Source organism: Lycium barbarum, chromosome 6 (assembly GCF_019175385.1).
Source record: "Lycium barbarum isolate Lr01 chromosome 6, ASM1917538v2, whole genome shotgun sequence".
Classification (NCBI taxonomy): domain Eukaryota; kingdom Viridiplantae; phylum Streptophyta; class Magnoliopsida; order Solanales; family Solanaceae; genus Lycium; species Lycium barbarum.
Genome location: NC_083342.1, coordinates 101,633,082 through 101,650,181, shown reverse-complemented (window position 1 = coordinate 101,650,181; position 17,100 = coordinate 101,633,082). Strand labels below are relative to the sequence as shown.

At 36.0% G+C, this 17,100-nt stretch overlaps 2 long non-coding RNA genes across 2 annotated transcripts; both read right to left on the bottom strand.

Moving 5' to 3' along the window:
• Window positions 1-1,486: 1,486 nt before the first annotated feature.
• LOC132645071 (uncharacterized) lies at window positions 1,487-5,270 on the bottom strand. The gene is made up of 3 exons (XR_009583987.1): window positions 4,595-5,270; window positions 2,972-3,038; window positions 1,487-2,037 (listed from the first exon to the last, which is right to left on the bottom strand). It is a non-coding gene; the product is annotated as an uncharacterized LOC132645071 (long non-coding RNA).
• Window positions 5,271-6,387: 1,117 nt separating this feature from the next.
• LOC132645070 (uncharacterized) lies at window positions 6,388-10,171 on the bottom strand. Its single transcript, XR_009583986.1, has 3 exons — window positions 9,496-10,171; window positions 7,873-7,939; window positions 6,388-6,938 (listed from the first exon to the last, which is right to left on the bottom strand). It is a non-coding gene; the product is annotated as an uncharacterized LOC132645070 (long non-coding RNA).
• Window positions 10,172-17,100: the final 6,929 nt, after the last annotated feature.

Genomic DNA, 17,100 nt, shown 5'->3' with positions numbered 1-17,100 from the left:
CGAATTTAATGAGTATTGGAAGTGTGAGTCATCCACTAAGACCTCACATGTTGTCTCATCTCTCTAAATTTTCAGATTTGGGAATGAAGTGTGGAAGATGACAATGTGATGAATGAATTATTTTAGTCATCAAAGTGTTGTTTATGGGCAGCATAATGCTCCCACACGTGCCCACTATAGAATGTCTTCAAGATCAGATTTTTTTTTTGTTATAATGCTTGGTGGAGCCCACTTAATACACTAATTAGCCTAATTAATCCTTAATCCCCACGAATATTTCTACACTAACTGCAATTAATTAACAAGTCGTGCACTTATTAAAATCGGGGATTAAAAGTCTTTGTCTCATATCCCAAAATAATCTTGTCCTTGAATTTATGTCCATTAGCTCACAAATAATCCAATGTACAAAATTACGGGATATAACATCCTTCCCCCCTTTAGAAACATTCGTCCTCGAATGTTACATTAGTGTTGTATAAGAAAACTTAACCTTTCACCCTTCCTAGTCAATTTTATCCTTCACAACTTCACAGCCTGTCTTACCAATACATTTGCATCCGTCACAATTCTTTTTCTTCTGTACTTTTGTCGTAATCATACTATTACTTCTTTTAACTATAAACTCGTCATAATTTATCCCTGCTTATCAATTCAGTCGGTACCTCATATAACACCCTATTAAGTTTGCCAGCCTTTTCTAAATCATCTCTTATTATCACAAACCCTTCCAAATTGCCCTAGCATTTCCTTTTTACTATATCGATATCGATCTCATAATTACTATTAACATCAATTCAACGATTAACTTATTTCTCGCAGTCAACTACACTCACCACTTAGTCAACTCTTATCATTACCGTTGACACGGCCTTTCAATACATATTACGAACTAATATCTCATTCCTTTTATACTTGTGGAAAATTTTAGCAGAGTTCCCTCTGTATTTCTTTACTATCCCAGAACCTGCACGCAGGAAATACCAACAATGCCTCACAGGGCCAACATATATATATACACACATCATATCATATCATAGCCATGCAGGGCTCCCAATATTAACAACAGTATGAAAATGATGGACTTACCTCGTATGTCTAATCCAAACTGCACCTGTTACACTTTCCTGTTTACCTTCCCTTTCAATCTTTAACTTTACATTTCAATCGTACTTCAAATACCTTACCCGACATACATTCTTCATACCGTTGCTTACCTGCGTACTTTGTAACTTCCAATATCATCAGTCACTTTCTTCGGTCGATGCCGTTCTACTGCTGAAATCAAGGGTTAGTATAAGGAATTTCATTTCCTATGACTGGGCTCTATCGCACGATCTAAGATATGAAAGAAATGTAACATCCTAAATGTCCTGTAGCTTCCTGTTTATAGATGTGGTGCACAACACACCGATAAACAAGACTCTACAAGACACGGTCTGTAGACATCCCAAGGACAAACTGCTTTGATACCACTTCTGTCACGACCCAGCCCCGTGGGCCGCAACTGGTGCCCTACTTGGACACCCAGACAGACAAACATATCAAATCGTAACACACTTATCCAAATCGAATCACAAACAGATAGCATATATGGCTATAACTGCTATATGTCGTCTCAAACTATATCAAACTGCATCAGACACATTTCAGCGCAACATATACATAGACATATATCAAAAAGCCGGCAAGGCTGTCAAATGGCACAACGGCCCAAAACACATATACAAACGCACGCCGACAAGGCTGCCATATACATATACAAAATGCAAGCCGACGAGGCTGCCATAGCGAATAGGGACATATACACACATCTGTACAGAAGCAGGCACACACACCCACAAATACGTCTACAGACCTCTAAACAGACCAAACGAATCATATGGCGGGACAGGGCCCCGCCGTACCCCTGAACAAATACACATATACATAGCGAACAAATATATACCAAAATGTATGCTCTGGAATGAGAAGAGCACTCGAAACAGCAGAAGGGGATGTCCTAAACGGAAGGATCACCAAACTGTGCGTCTGTACCTGCGGGCATGAAACGCAGCCCCCGAAGAAAGGGGGTCAGTACGAAATATGTACTGAGTATGCAAAGCAGAATATACAGAAAACAAACCTGAGACATAAACGAAACAGAATTGTCGAACATAAGTGCAAATCCAATCATATCAAAATGTTTAGTTTCAAATATGTAAGTCATGCATAGGGTACAGAAGAATATGGTCGCCCGCCTGTCGATGGCGCCATAACACAGCATAACACCAGAAAGTTTCAAATCTCCGTATCCCCGTCACATATCACCTCACAACATAACGCCATACACAGCATAACACCAAATATAAGTGGAACCCGACCCTCTTTTGCGAGTAGCTCGGTGAACCATAAGCACAGCATAACTCCGGAGTATATCAAAGCGCGCACGATAACAGAACCGGCCCGGGAACCGGCGAAAGATATAACAGAACGCACGAGCAGAGTCATGAGTAACCATATGCATAAAATCATTATCATAGACTCAAATATAAGTAAATGACCATACTTGAAATTCGAAATGATAATCATACCAAATTCTTTCAAAAGTCGTCCAAAGTACATAACGGAAAGTCGCGGGACCCACGGACGGGTATTGACCCGAGTCGGGCCCGCCTATGGAAAACATAATCATTATACATCATGCAAACTCCTATAAAAATATTGGAGCAATCCGAGCCTTTATGCGAAAGATATGGCATTTCGTAGTTACGGAATTCTTTAAAATAACTTTTTGTACAAAGTTTGGAAATCAATGCTTTCGAAGACATAATGGTTCATACTTCATCACAACATACATAAGAATGCCAAGAATTATATATAAGGATCATAACGTGCTCGGATTTCGAATTTGGAATTTCCTCGAGGCTCGTGATATAGCCTATTGAAAACTAAGGCATGCCAAAAGAAAGAAGGGTTGCGCTTTACATACCTCGAACGCACTTCCAAGATAGCCAATCTAAAGCTAATCCAAATCTACGCCTCGGGCTCCCCAAGGTCTACAATTACGCCAACGAATACCAATCATTAGCTAAGGGCACTTAAGCCATTCATTCCAAACTAATCATTAAATTCTACAGAAAATTCGGCAGCATTTCCCCTGTAAATAGGCCAACCCGAGAATTTAACTCGCTCAAAATCAACAACAACAACCACAATAACCAACCTAGCAACTCCAATAACCAATCCGAAAGACAATATTACATTAATACTCTCTTTTTCATCATTCAACAACATTTATAATAATTAACTCGACGGCTTACATTCGAGCCACCTTATCGCTCATACATTCAATTATCAACCCGAATCTTTACCAACAATATTCAAGGACATAACAAAATCAGCCCCATATGCACTACCTACACCATTGTTATCATTCTTTCTCTTTACATCCATGGAGTACAACAACAAAGTGATTAATACACTAATTCTGTATGTTTATCCAGCCCCTTTAACAATGTTAGACCAGCCATCAAGAACAACCCACACTCCAGCAAATATACTACATATATTGTACATAATCATAACTATAATCCCAGCATTTCGACTCAACAAGAGCAGCCACGAAAATTACAACAAACAGCCCCCAAAATGTCACCACAAAACAGCCACGAAATTTATAACAAGCAGCCCCAAAACAGCCACAAAATCCATCACAAAACAGCCATGAAATTCATTACAAAACAGCCCTTATTTACCACATAACAATGACCGATAATCTCACGAACATCTAAGAATATACCAAGCAAATCGCACACACTTCGCATACGATATTTTATACGCCTCTTTCCTCCAAGTTTGATGATTCACATCAGCAACAACATCAACCTCTATATGCAAGCAAACTATCGTAACATTACAACAAGTTCTAAAACAGCCCCATCCATTATGACGTCACAATACAAATCTTAACTATCCTTAGTTCTCCAATTCCTCAAGAACAGCCCCTAACTACGATTTAACCATAACAATGACAACCTCAAATAGCCATATAATCACATGAGATTTTCCACCAAAAACCTTATCAAAACAGCCCACAACAACAACAACATCGACTATTATATGCAAGGAAACTGCTCTAATTTCACAACAAGTTCTAACATGATTTAAACTTTCCTTTCACCTTTTACACGTAATCCATAAATTAATAACAACAACCATCCATGTACAAGAAATTCCTTCAATTTCGTTTCAATAGCAAACCCAAAACAGTCCATCAACACTACAACATCGAAATACAATTTTCGACCTTTATTCCACAAAATTACAGACACATGGAATCAAGTGTAATTTTTACCATTGACAACAGCCCCTATACATGTTAATAACCATATTTCCAGCCCTTCAACATAAACAAATTATCTACAAATATCATACCATAATTATGACAACACTAATCAAACTCAACCCAATTAAAACAACTCCAAATCTGCCCACTTTTAATGCCAACTTTAATCAAACAGTTTTTCTTACTTCCAACTTCACATAATACAACTTAATAGATCCATTACAACATCATTAACTCCAATCTTATAACAAAAAACCGAAATCTTACCTCAAATTAAATTAGGACACTTTAGAAGCTTAAGTTGTTCCAAAAAAAATCTGCCATGGCCGTGAGTTGTCATAACTGTTGTAATCCTTGTTTTCTTCCTCTAATTGGACTTGGAAATCATCAACTTAATTGTGTAGAAGGGGGGAAGAAGAGGAGCTAGCCGTGAGCTTCCTGAAGCTACTGCCATGTCCATGGCCGTGTAGCTCTCTCCCTCTTTCTTTAGTTCACTTTGTGGAGAAGATGAGTGCCTCTCTCTAGATTTTCAGATTTGTGGTTGAAGAGGAAATCCCCCTCTCTCTCTAAATTTCGAATTTAATGAGTATTGGAAGTGTGAGTCATCCACTAAGACCTCACATGTTGTCTCATCTCTCTAAATTTTCAGATTTGGGAATGAAGTGTGGAAGATGACAATGTGATGAATGAATTATTTTAGTCATCAAAGTGTTGTTTATGGGCAGCATAATGCTCCCACACGTGCCCACTATAGAATGTCTTCAAGATCAGATTTTTTTTTTGTTATAATGCTTGGTGGAGCCCACTTAATACACTAATTAGCCTAATTAATCCTTAATCCCCACGAATATTTCTACACTAACTGCAATTAATTAACAAGTCGTGCACTTATTAAAATCGGGGATTAAAAGTCTTTGTCTCATATCCCAAAATAATCTTGTCCTTGAATTTATGTCCATTAGCTCACAAATAATCCAATGTACAAAATTACGGGATATAACATCCTTCCCCCCTTTAGAAACATTCGTCCTCGAATGTTACATTAGTGTTGTATAAGAAAACTTAACCTTTCACCCTTCCTAGTCAATTTTATCCTTCACAACTTCACAGCCTGTCTTACCAATACATTTGCATCCGTCACAATTCTTTTTCTTCTGTACTTTTGTCGTAATCATACTATTACTTCTTTTAACTATAAACTCGTCATAATTTATCCCTGCTTATCAATTCAGTCGGTACCTCATATAACACCCTATTAAGTTTGCCAGCCTTTTCTAAATCATCTCTTATTATCACAAACCCTTCCAAATTGCCCTAGCATTTCCTTTTTACTATATCGATATCGATCTCATAATTACTATTAACATCAATTCAACGATTAACTTATTTCTCGCAGTCAACTACACTCACCACTTAGTCAACTCTTATCATTACCGTTGACACGGCCTTTCAATACATATTACGAACTAATATCTCATTCCTTTTATACTTGTGGAAAATTTTAGCAGAGTTCCCTCTGTATTTCTTTACTATCCCAGAACCTGCACGCAGGAAATACCAACAATGCCTCACAGGGCCAACATATATATATACACACATCATATCATATCATAGCCATGCAGGGCTCCAAATATTAACAACAGTATGAAAATGATGGACTTACCTCGTATGTCTAATCCAAACTGCACCTGTTACACTTTCCTGTTTACCTTCCCTTTCAATCTTTAACTTTACATTTCAATCGTACTTCAAATACCTTACCCGACATACATTCTTCATACCGTTGCTTACCTGCGTACTTTGTAACTTCCAATATCATCAGTCACTTTCTTCGGTCGATGCCGTTCTACTGCTGAAATCAAGGGTTAGTATAAGGAATTTCATTTCCTATGACTGGGCTCTATCGCACGATCTAAGATATGAAAGAAATGTAACATCCTAAATGTCCTGTAGCTTCCTGTTTATAGATGTGGTGCACAACACACCGATAAACAAGACTCTACAAGACACGGTCTGTAGACATCCCAAGGACAAACTGCTTTGATACCACTTCTGTCACGACCCAGCCCCGTGGGCCGCAACTGGTGCCCTACTTGGACACCCAGACAGACAAACATATCAAATCGTAACACACTTATCCAAATCGAATCACAAACAGATAGCATATATGGCTATAACTGCTATATGTCGTCTCAAACTATATCAAACTGCATCAGACACATTTCAGCGCAACATATACATAGACATATATCAAAAAGCCGGCAAGGCTGTCAAATGGCACAACGGCCCAAAACACATATACAAACGCACGCCGACAAGGCTGCCATATACATATACAAAATGCAAGCCGACGAGGCTGCCATAGCGAATAGGGACATATACACACATCTGTACAGAAGCAGGCACACACACCCACAAATACGTCTACAGACCTCTAAACAGACCAAACGAATCATATGGCGGGACAGGGCCCCGCCGTACCCCTGAACAAATACACATATACATAGCGAACAAATATATACCAAAATGTATGCTCTGGAATGAGAAGAGCACTCGAAACAGCAGAAGGGGATGTCCTAAACGGAAGGATCACCAAACTGTGCGTCTGTACCTGCGGGCATGAAACGCAACCCCCGAAGAAAGGGGGTCAGTACGAAATATGTACTGAGTATGCAAAGCAGAATATACAGAAAACAAACCTGAGACATAAACGAAACAGAATTGTCGAACATAAGTGCAAATCCAATCATATCAAAATGTTTAGTTTCAAATATGTAAGTCATGCATAGGGTACAGAAGAATATGGTCGCCCGCCTGTCGATGGCGCCATAACACAGCATAACACCAGAAAGTTTCAAATCTCCGTATCCCCGTCACATATCACCTCACAACATAACGCCATACACAGCATAACACCAAATATAAGTGGAACCCGACCCTCTTTTGCGAGTAGCTCGGTGAACCATAAGCACAGCATAACTCCGGAGTATATCAAAGCGCGCACGATAACAGAACCGGCCCGGGAACCGGCGAAAGATATAACAGAACGCACGAGCAGAGTCATGAGTAACCATATGCATAAAATCATTATCATAGACTCAAATATAAGTAAATGACCATACTTGAAATTCGAAATGATAATCATACCAAATTCTTTCAAAAGTCGTCCAAAGTACATAACGGAAAGTCGCGGGACCCACGGACGGGTATTGACCCGAGTCGGGCCCGCCTATGGAAAACATAATCATTATACATCATGCAAACTCCTATAAAAATATTGGAGCAATCCGAGCCTTTATGCGAAAGATATGGCATTTCGTAGTTACGGAATTCTTTAAAATAACTTTTTGTACAAAGTTTGGAAATCAATGCTTTCGAAGACATAATGGTTCATACTTCATCACAACATACATAAGAATGCCAAGAATTATATATAAGGATCATAACGTGCTCGGATTTCGAATTTGGAATTTCCTCGAGGCTCGTGATATAGCCTATTGAAAACTAAGGCATGCCAAAAGAAAGAAGGGTTGCGCTTTACATACCTCGAACGCACTTCCAAGATAGCCAATCTAAAGCTAATCCAAATCTACGCCTCGGGCTCCCCAAGGTCTACAATTACGCCAACGAATACCAATCATTAGCTAAGGGCACTTAAGCCATTCATTCCAAACTAATCATTAAATTCTACAGAAAATTCGGCAGCATTTCCCCTGTAAATAGGCCAACCCGAGAATTTAACTCGCTCAAAATCAACAACAACAACCACAATAACCAACCTAGCAACTCCAATAACCAATCCGAAAGACAATATTACATTAATACTCTCTTTTTCATCATTCAACAACATTTATAATAATTAACTCGACGGCTTACATTCGAGCCACCTTATCGCTCATACATTCAATTATCAACCCGAATCTTTACCAACAATATTCAAGGACATAACAAAATCAGCCCCATATGCACTACCTACACCATTGTTATCATTCTTTCTCTTTACATCCATGGAGTACAACAACAAAGTGATTAATACACTAATTATGTATGTTTATCCAGCCCCTTTAACAATGTTAGACCAGCCATCAAGAACAACCCACACTCCAGCAAATATACTACATATATTGTACATAATCATAACTATAATCCCAGCATTTCGACTCAACAAGAGCAGCCACGAAAATTACAACAAACAGCCCCCAAAATGTCACCACAAAACAGCCACGAAATTTATAACAAGCAGCCCCAAAACAGCCACAAAATCCATCACAAAACAGCCATGAAATTCATTACAAAACAGCCCTTATTTACCACATAACAATGACCGATAATCTCACGAACATCTAAGAATATACCAAGCAAATCGCACACACTTCGCATACGATATTTTATACGCCTCTTTCCTCCAAGTTTGATGATTCACATCAGCAACAACATCAACCTCTATATGCAAGCAAACTATCGTAACATTACAACAAGTTCTAAAACAGCCCCATCCATTATGACGTCACAATACAAATCTTAACTATCCTTAGTTCTCCAATTCCTCAAGAACAGCCCCTAACTACGATTTAACCATAACAATGACAACCTCAAATAGCCATATAATCACATGAGATTTTCCACCAAAAACCTTATCAAAACAGCCCACAACAACAACAACATCGACTATTATATGCAAGGAAACTGCTCTAATTTCACAACAAGTTCTAACATGATTTAAACTTTCCTTTCACCTTTTACACGTAATCCATAAATTAATAACAACAACCATCCATGTACAAGAAATTCCTTCAATTTCGTTTCAATAGCAAACCCAAAACAGTCCATCAACACTACAACATCGAAATACAATTTTCGACCTTTATTCCACAAAATTACAGACACATGGAATCAAGTGTAATTTTTACCATTGACAACAGCCCCTATACATGTTAATAACCATATTTCCAGCCCTTCAACATAAACAAATTATCTACAAATATCATACCATAATTATGACAACACTAATCAAACTCAACCCAATTAAAACAACTCCAAATCTGCCCACTTTTAATGCCAACTTTAATCAAACAGTTTTTCTTACTTCCAACTTCACATAATACAACTTAATAGATCCATTACAACATCATTAACTCCAATCTTATAACAAAAAACCGAAATCTTACCTCAAATTAAATTAGGACACTTTAGAAGCTTAAGTTGTTCCAAAAAAAATCTGCCATGGCCGTGAGTTGTCATAACTGTTGTAATCCTTGTTTTCTTCCTCTAATTGGACTTGGAAATCATCAACTTAATTGTGTAGAAGGGGGGAAGAAGAGGAGCTAGCCGTGAGCTTCCTGAAGCTACTGCCATGTCCATGGCCGTGTAGCTCTCTCCCTCTTTCTTTAGTTCACTTTGTGGAGAAGATGAGTGCCTCTCTCTAGATTTTCAGATTTGTGGTTGAAGAGGAAATCCCCCTCTCTCTCTAAATTTCGAATTTAATGAGTATTGGAAGTGTGAGTCATCCACTAAGACCTCACATGTTGTCTCATCTCTCTAAATTTTCAGATTTGGGAATGAAGTGTGGAAGATGACAATGTGATGAATGAATTATTTTAGTCATCAAAGTGTTGTTTATGGGCAGCATAATGCTCCCACACGTGCCCACTATAGAATGTCTTCAAGATCAGATTTTTTTTTTGTTATAATGCTTGGTGGAGCCCACTTAATACACTAATTAGCCTAATTAATCCTTAATCCCCACGAATATTTCTACACTAACTGCAATTAATTAACAAGTCGTGCACTTATTAAAATCGGGGATTAAAAGTCTTTGTCTCATATCCCAAAATAATCTTGTCCTTGAATTTATGTCCATTAGCTCACAAATAATCCAATGTACAAAATTACGGGATATAACAATTTCATTGTATTCCAGTGTATATTTTTCTGTATTTGGAAGTATTTCTAAAAGTTTGGAATGAAGTAATTTGGAGAGAGAAACGTGGGTTGTTATGGAACTTCAACAGTTATGCGTGATACATGGTTGATTTAATTTGACTTACCATTTAAAATGAAAGAAGAGAATCTGTTCCATAAATACAGCCTATTTTTACTCTGCCAGATTTTGTATTTCAGTGTATTTCAAAAATGCGAAATATGCCGGATTTTGTATTTCCGTGTATTTCAAAATCGCGAAATACAACAAAAATTAGCTACGATTTGTAAATATAGAAAAAGTAGCTATAAATTGTTAGAAGCTATTAAAAGATAGCTGTTTATGTAAGTTTCACTATCAAAATTGTCAGATAATAATACATATACTGAGTAAATGATTTTACTCTCTTTGATTATGAATATATAGATTTACTAAAATTAGCAGCTAAAAGCTACGAGTTTTTTCGCTTAAAGGCAAATAAAGTTGTTACTGTTAGTACTACTAGCGAGATTAACGGGGCACTGGCATTGAGAAAAAGTTGTGAATGCTTAGAAAATTTTGTTAGGGTAAAAAAAAGGAAGTTGTTAATAAATTGGAACGAATTGAAATTCCTACTTAATAAATTTAGAGGAAATGCTAGACAGCTAGAGTGGTTATGGGTTTAGCAACAGTCCAGAAATAAACATCCACGGAAAGTCCTTCTGAAAGCTGGCTTGGCAACTGCGGTATATATGGGATTTGGATAGAGAGAAATCTCAGAGTTTTCTAACAAAAGACAACTACCAGAGATATCATGTTACGCCAGATGAAGCTCAATTTATGTATTAGAGTGAGACACAACTCAAGGCTACTTGTAGGGATCTAACCTGAACTCTCACCTAGTTGATAAGGGTTCGAATCTCCACATTGTAATCCCTTTCCCCTACCCCTATATAATAAAAACAAAAAAAAGAACAAAAAAAACAAAAAAACTCAATATCAGTTCTTGGATACTTAGGTTGGTTCCTAGATAGTTTTTTTGTTTGCTAATGGTATAGGGGTCTGTTGAGAGGGGATAGGATTGGTTAATCCACCCCTGGTATGTAAATTGTTACTTGGTGATTAATACAAATTCTTTTAATTGCCAAAAAAAAAATATAGAGGAAATGACAAAATTCAAAATGTATTGTGTTGGAAAGGTGATTATCTGTCTAAATTTTAAGTAATTTTTTAAACATGAATGGAAGAAATACTTGGCATTTTGAGGCTTTGTTTTGAACTAGCCTGATAATTTCACGTTCCTATACTTCTACGTTCGTTGATATTGTTCATATTTGATAGTGGATAACTCACTGGATTACAAACCATGTGCAACAGAGCTTTTGGGGAGGAAACCCAAGCTGAAAATCTACAGCCCAAATTGCTTTACCTATTTTGTGGTGGTATTTATTTTTTTGCTCCTCAAAGCAAACAACTTTTTCGTGGGGGTATAAGTTTATATTTTCATATCATAATATCCCACGAGTTATGTTCCGTGCCCTTAAATTTTTTTGTCTCTCTAAGCATAAGTTCAGTTTTGAAAGACAAAAATTAAAGATCAGTGCATTTGAAGGTCAAACAGTGCAATTGTGTTCCTGTTAACACCAAGGGGTCGTTTGGTAGTTGATTAGGAGTAAGTTATTCATGTATTAAAATTATGCTTAAGTAATACTGTGTTTGGTAGCTAGTTATGAGGTGAGTTATTCATGTATAAAATTAGTACGGTGTTTGGTTTGCACTTTAGAAATCCGCATAACTAATACATGTATAAGTTATGAGGGAATCTATGTATTATTTTATGCATGGCAAAAGGTGCAATAGCTAGTAAATGAATAACTAATACATGAATAACTAAACTCTACATAACTAAAACTTGCATAAAATAATAAATAGATTCCCTCATAACTAATTCATGTATTTTAATACTCTAACCAGCTACGAAACGACCCCCAAGTTTTATATTTTACCTGCCTTAATGAGAATAATATAGGTGAGAATTAATTAGACAGAAGCGAATATATGCCAGAAGAAAAGTAATTAAGTTTAAAAGTTAAGAGCACTTGAACAACATGTAATAAAGTAAAAAAGAAATATTAAATTGACGTTGAAGAATAGCATCTAGTTGTGTTTGAGAAAAAGATCTCCTTGAAAAGAAGTTAACAATTAGAAATTTGTTATGAAATAATAATAAAAGTAAACGACACAAGAAATATAGCCAAAAGAAGTTGGGAGAGAGAGATTTTTATTGCTCTCTCAATTCTACAAATGGACCTCCTATTTATTGGAGGAAAATGGTGGCCAAGCACAAGATAATAGCTTGGAGGCCATATATTCTTGGTTGCCGATGACCAAGTATTCATGGTTTTCAAGTATATTAAATGGATATTCATTACTAATATTTACAACACTTCCCCTTGGGTGTCCATTAATAAGTGATGTGCCTCGTTAAAACCTTATTAGGAAAAACCCTATGGGAAAAGGTCCTAATGAAGGAAAAAAGTTTGTAGTAACACGCTTTGAGAGCCGCCTCATTAAAAACATTGCCAGGAAAACCCAAATGAGACAAAACCTTGATCAAGGGAAAAAGAGTACAACGTGTATTTGCTCCCCTTGATTAAAGCATAAAATAATTCTTGACGATGATGTACTCCGATCTTATATATACCAACTTATCATATCTTGAGGTTGGAACTGTGTTTGTGATCAGATCTGTCAAATGACCTGGTTGATAATCTGCATCTTCATTCCTTAGATAGAGCTGCATCATCACCATATAATATTGTTAAAATCACGTCAAGTACATTCATGACTTGCTTCATAATCTATCTGATGTTATCATTCTATGGTTTGACTGTCATGTATAATAACATGATTTGACAGAAATCCTTCATGGAAAGAGATTAACATATTTGGATCGAACTCTTATGTCGATCAGATGAATGCCCTGTCCATCCAAAACACTTGACAATATTTGTTAGGATAAACACATTCATGCCATACTTTCATTAGCAGTATGCAATTGATCTTATTTCAATATCTCCATATGGGAGTAAATTATATCATGCTCGTGGTTATAGCAAGATATATGAGTGCATCAATTGCATAAAGATATGGTATTTCAGGACCAATTCAATTTTCTTATTTCAACTTCTTTCAGCAGATAATGTACTGCCTTTGTAAACTCTTCAAGAGCTCCAATAATATTCATATGAAAGGTTTTGACTATCATAAAGAGACAAGGGTAAACATAGTATATTTTTACCATTAGTCAATGAATATATATATTAAGGCGATTCCAGTACATCAACCTTGATTCATTTAATCCATTTAAGGATTATAAACCAGTTTCCCAAGAATTTGTATATGCTTCAAGCATTTTGGGTCCTTCAGAATATAAATTTTGTCAAGTAAGCCATATAGGCTGTGACAACTTCCATCATTATAAATTGTGACATCTTCTAATGTCTGGACTACAAGTCCAATCGCTTACCAAGATGCATCATATCACTTAGTAATTATTTCTATGTCAGCATGCTTTAAGAGACATAGAACTCATATCCTCACAATCTTATACAATATTGCGCGTCATACCGTATCAAAGATATTGACGATGAGTTATCATCTCGTATCGATTCGCAATTCGACATAACTTACTGAGATCTCATCACTTCATTATTTTCAGGTACCTGAACCTCTCATAAGGTTTATGAAGTGTTATATCGTAGCTCTTCAAGAGCACATTGCCTCCTTATTATGATCATTTGCTCCTCCCTTTTTCCAGGATTATTATATTTGAAACTGATTGGTCTACCATGCTCCATGTATGTTGTAGACTCTGTCCTTCAGGGACACTAAGAGCATTTTGCAGATGAAATATGAAATAGTTGGATCAGCAAATGCTTCCAGCATTTGACTTGAATTATCTGGGGATCATACTGATGATAATTCACAACATATTTCTTAACTGCTTATTCTCTCCCCTTATTTTAGTGACATATGTCCCCATTTTCTTTTGGAAAATCCATCTGTGTGCATAATGGTATTTCCATTAATCATATAACGCACATCAAACGCTATAAGATGGAAATATCTAGTTCCTGACCCTGACCAAATATGAGGGGAGAATTTATCAAAATTTATTGATCTGAAGCATAAAAATGTTGTTGTATGCAATATATCATATCTCAGACCAACATCTGAAGCTCTGTTCTCATAAGCAATGGTTTGGCTATATTATGGAGGAATCTAATGTCAAACCAGCTTAGATATAAACCAACATTATCAAGATGATTGTCTTGATTACATATTCTGAAAACTGTGCTTCCAACTCAATTATTTTGAGTAAGCAATTTCGTAAATGTCAAACTGCTAGTTGACAATAAACATACATGTGACCGTCTCATAGATGCATATATTTAAGACATCACACTGTAGGTGAAGGGGACCACGTTCACCTTTTATATTTTCCAGAATTTCGGAAATTCAATCCCAACATTAGCTGGTGTAATCAACTTATCATGAGAACAAGCAACACAAACAAATTCTTCAAAAATCTTCTAGTTCTTCAATATGTTTTTAATACTCAATTAGCACATCAGATTTAAATCAGGACGATCAAAATGGTCTTGTCAACTGATAAAATTATCTGTACCCGTAAACTTCAAGTTTACCATGACGAGTGCTATTTCTTTTAATAAACTTCTGGTTTACTATTGCACAAATTGTATATCAATAAACTTCTGGTTTATCGTGGTATGTGATCTCATCATGCTCGGGTAGCATTTCACTTGTGTATTTCTTACCCGTAGTAACTTGAACATATTTAAAATTCCGATCATTTGTAGTCTCAATATGATAAATATGTTTATTGTTAGTAAACTTCAGGTCTACTACAGTGTTCCGATCGTACCAATTATGACTTACAATGAATGGTATTATCATATATAACATCTTCAAGAGACTTTAATTTATTTATCATAATCAGATATTATTTGGACGCTGCTAGTGTCACGATACTTGTAAATAAATAATTAGCTCTTTTGGAGCCTTAGATCATTAATTTCTATTACCAAATATTTCTTAAATACTTCTGGTACCATGAAAGCAAATTTCGACACTATTGGTGTCATGAAATAAATATTGAATTCTAAACTTCAATATTTCAAACATCTCCTTCAGGGAGATTCATCATTAACTGAATATTTTGTATCTAAGCGTCAACCACATAATAATCACATCCTTCATAAAGAGATACATTAATTGTTATTTCCTTCAAGGAAATCAATAACAACTAACCATAACGAATATAGTAGAAACATTCTATTTTACTTTTTTTTTTTCTTAAAAAGATACTTTGATAAAATTGTTTAAGATATTTCTGCGTACGACAAGTACATGTTCCTATGTCTTAATTTCATACCACAAAAATAACATGTATATTCCTTGTATTTTATCTCTCCCGGAGACAGGTTGTGATATTTCTTCATTCACTTCGGGAAATGAAACCTAATTATTCAAATGTGCTTATAATACGACGTTCATCAATAGCTCGTTATTTTGCTCAAGCACAAAAAGACATTGCTCAGAATATTTCTCAGATATTTTACCCGTTCTTTCTGCTTCAGGAGTGAATATTAAAATTGTATCACTTCGGGAGTAAAGTTAAAAGATTCACTACTTCGAGAGTAACTTTCAAGGTCTTACTATTTCAAGAGTAAATTTCAAAGTTTTACTACTTCAGGAGGAAAATTTCAGAATTCTACTACTTTGGGAGTAGATTTCAGAGTTGTACTACTTCAGGAGTATAATTCAAAGCCTTACTACTTCAGGAGTAAAATTCATAGTTTTACTACTTCTAGTAGAATTCAGAGTCTTACTATTTCAAGAGTAGAGCTCAAAGTTCTACTACTTCGGGAGTAGAGTTCAAAATTTACTACTCGAGGAGCAAATTTATGAGTTTAGTACTTCAGGAGTAAAGCATATAATATTCAGAATATTTCTTCTCAATTATTCTACCTCTTTTGGAGATGAATCATGATATTCTCACAATCAAATGCACGTTTATATTTATAGGCTTTACTATATATTATCACATCCGCTTCAGGGAATGAATTTATATTTATAGCTTATATCAAAAGTTTTCATTCTTCAAAAATGGAACACAATCATCTGAACGTGCAGGCCTTAAGCATATCAAATTGTGATAGCTTAGAATCTCTTTTAAGATATTGCTACTTCAGGAGAAAATCGAGGCATACATATGATATAAATAATTTTTCTCCAACACATCTTCAATTGTAGCCACAACAATATATAGGAAATATTTTCACTTCTGGTGACCATATATTTCTTGCAAACTTTCGTTTAGCCATTAAGAGGTACGGAATTAACATCATAATCCTTCTTAACAAAATTGTTCTTCAGGAACAAATTTGAGGCATAAATGATCCAGAACCAATTAAGTTGCCATGGATCAAATGAACCCAATGAGTTGTACTATTAGTAGCAAACTCGTGATAGCCATATACACTCCTTGTGAGGCTATGCTTATTGTGTGAAAGCATAAATTAAATAATTTAAATATTCATTTGCAAGCTAACCTTAGTGTTGCAGAATATTAGTATAAAAGCTTTCGGCAACTTTGGTACCACGGACATGAGATTGAAGTGTTCAATGATCATATTTAAATTGGGTTACCTACCGTGATGACCAGTGGTACAATCTCCATAGTTGACAAGGATACATAATTACATATAGTAGTTGCCAACAAGCCTTGCCTGGCGAGCAAATAAACAACGAATTCGGAGTCCAAATCTTCTCCCAACCATAAGTATTT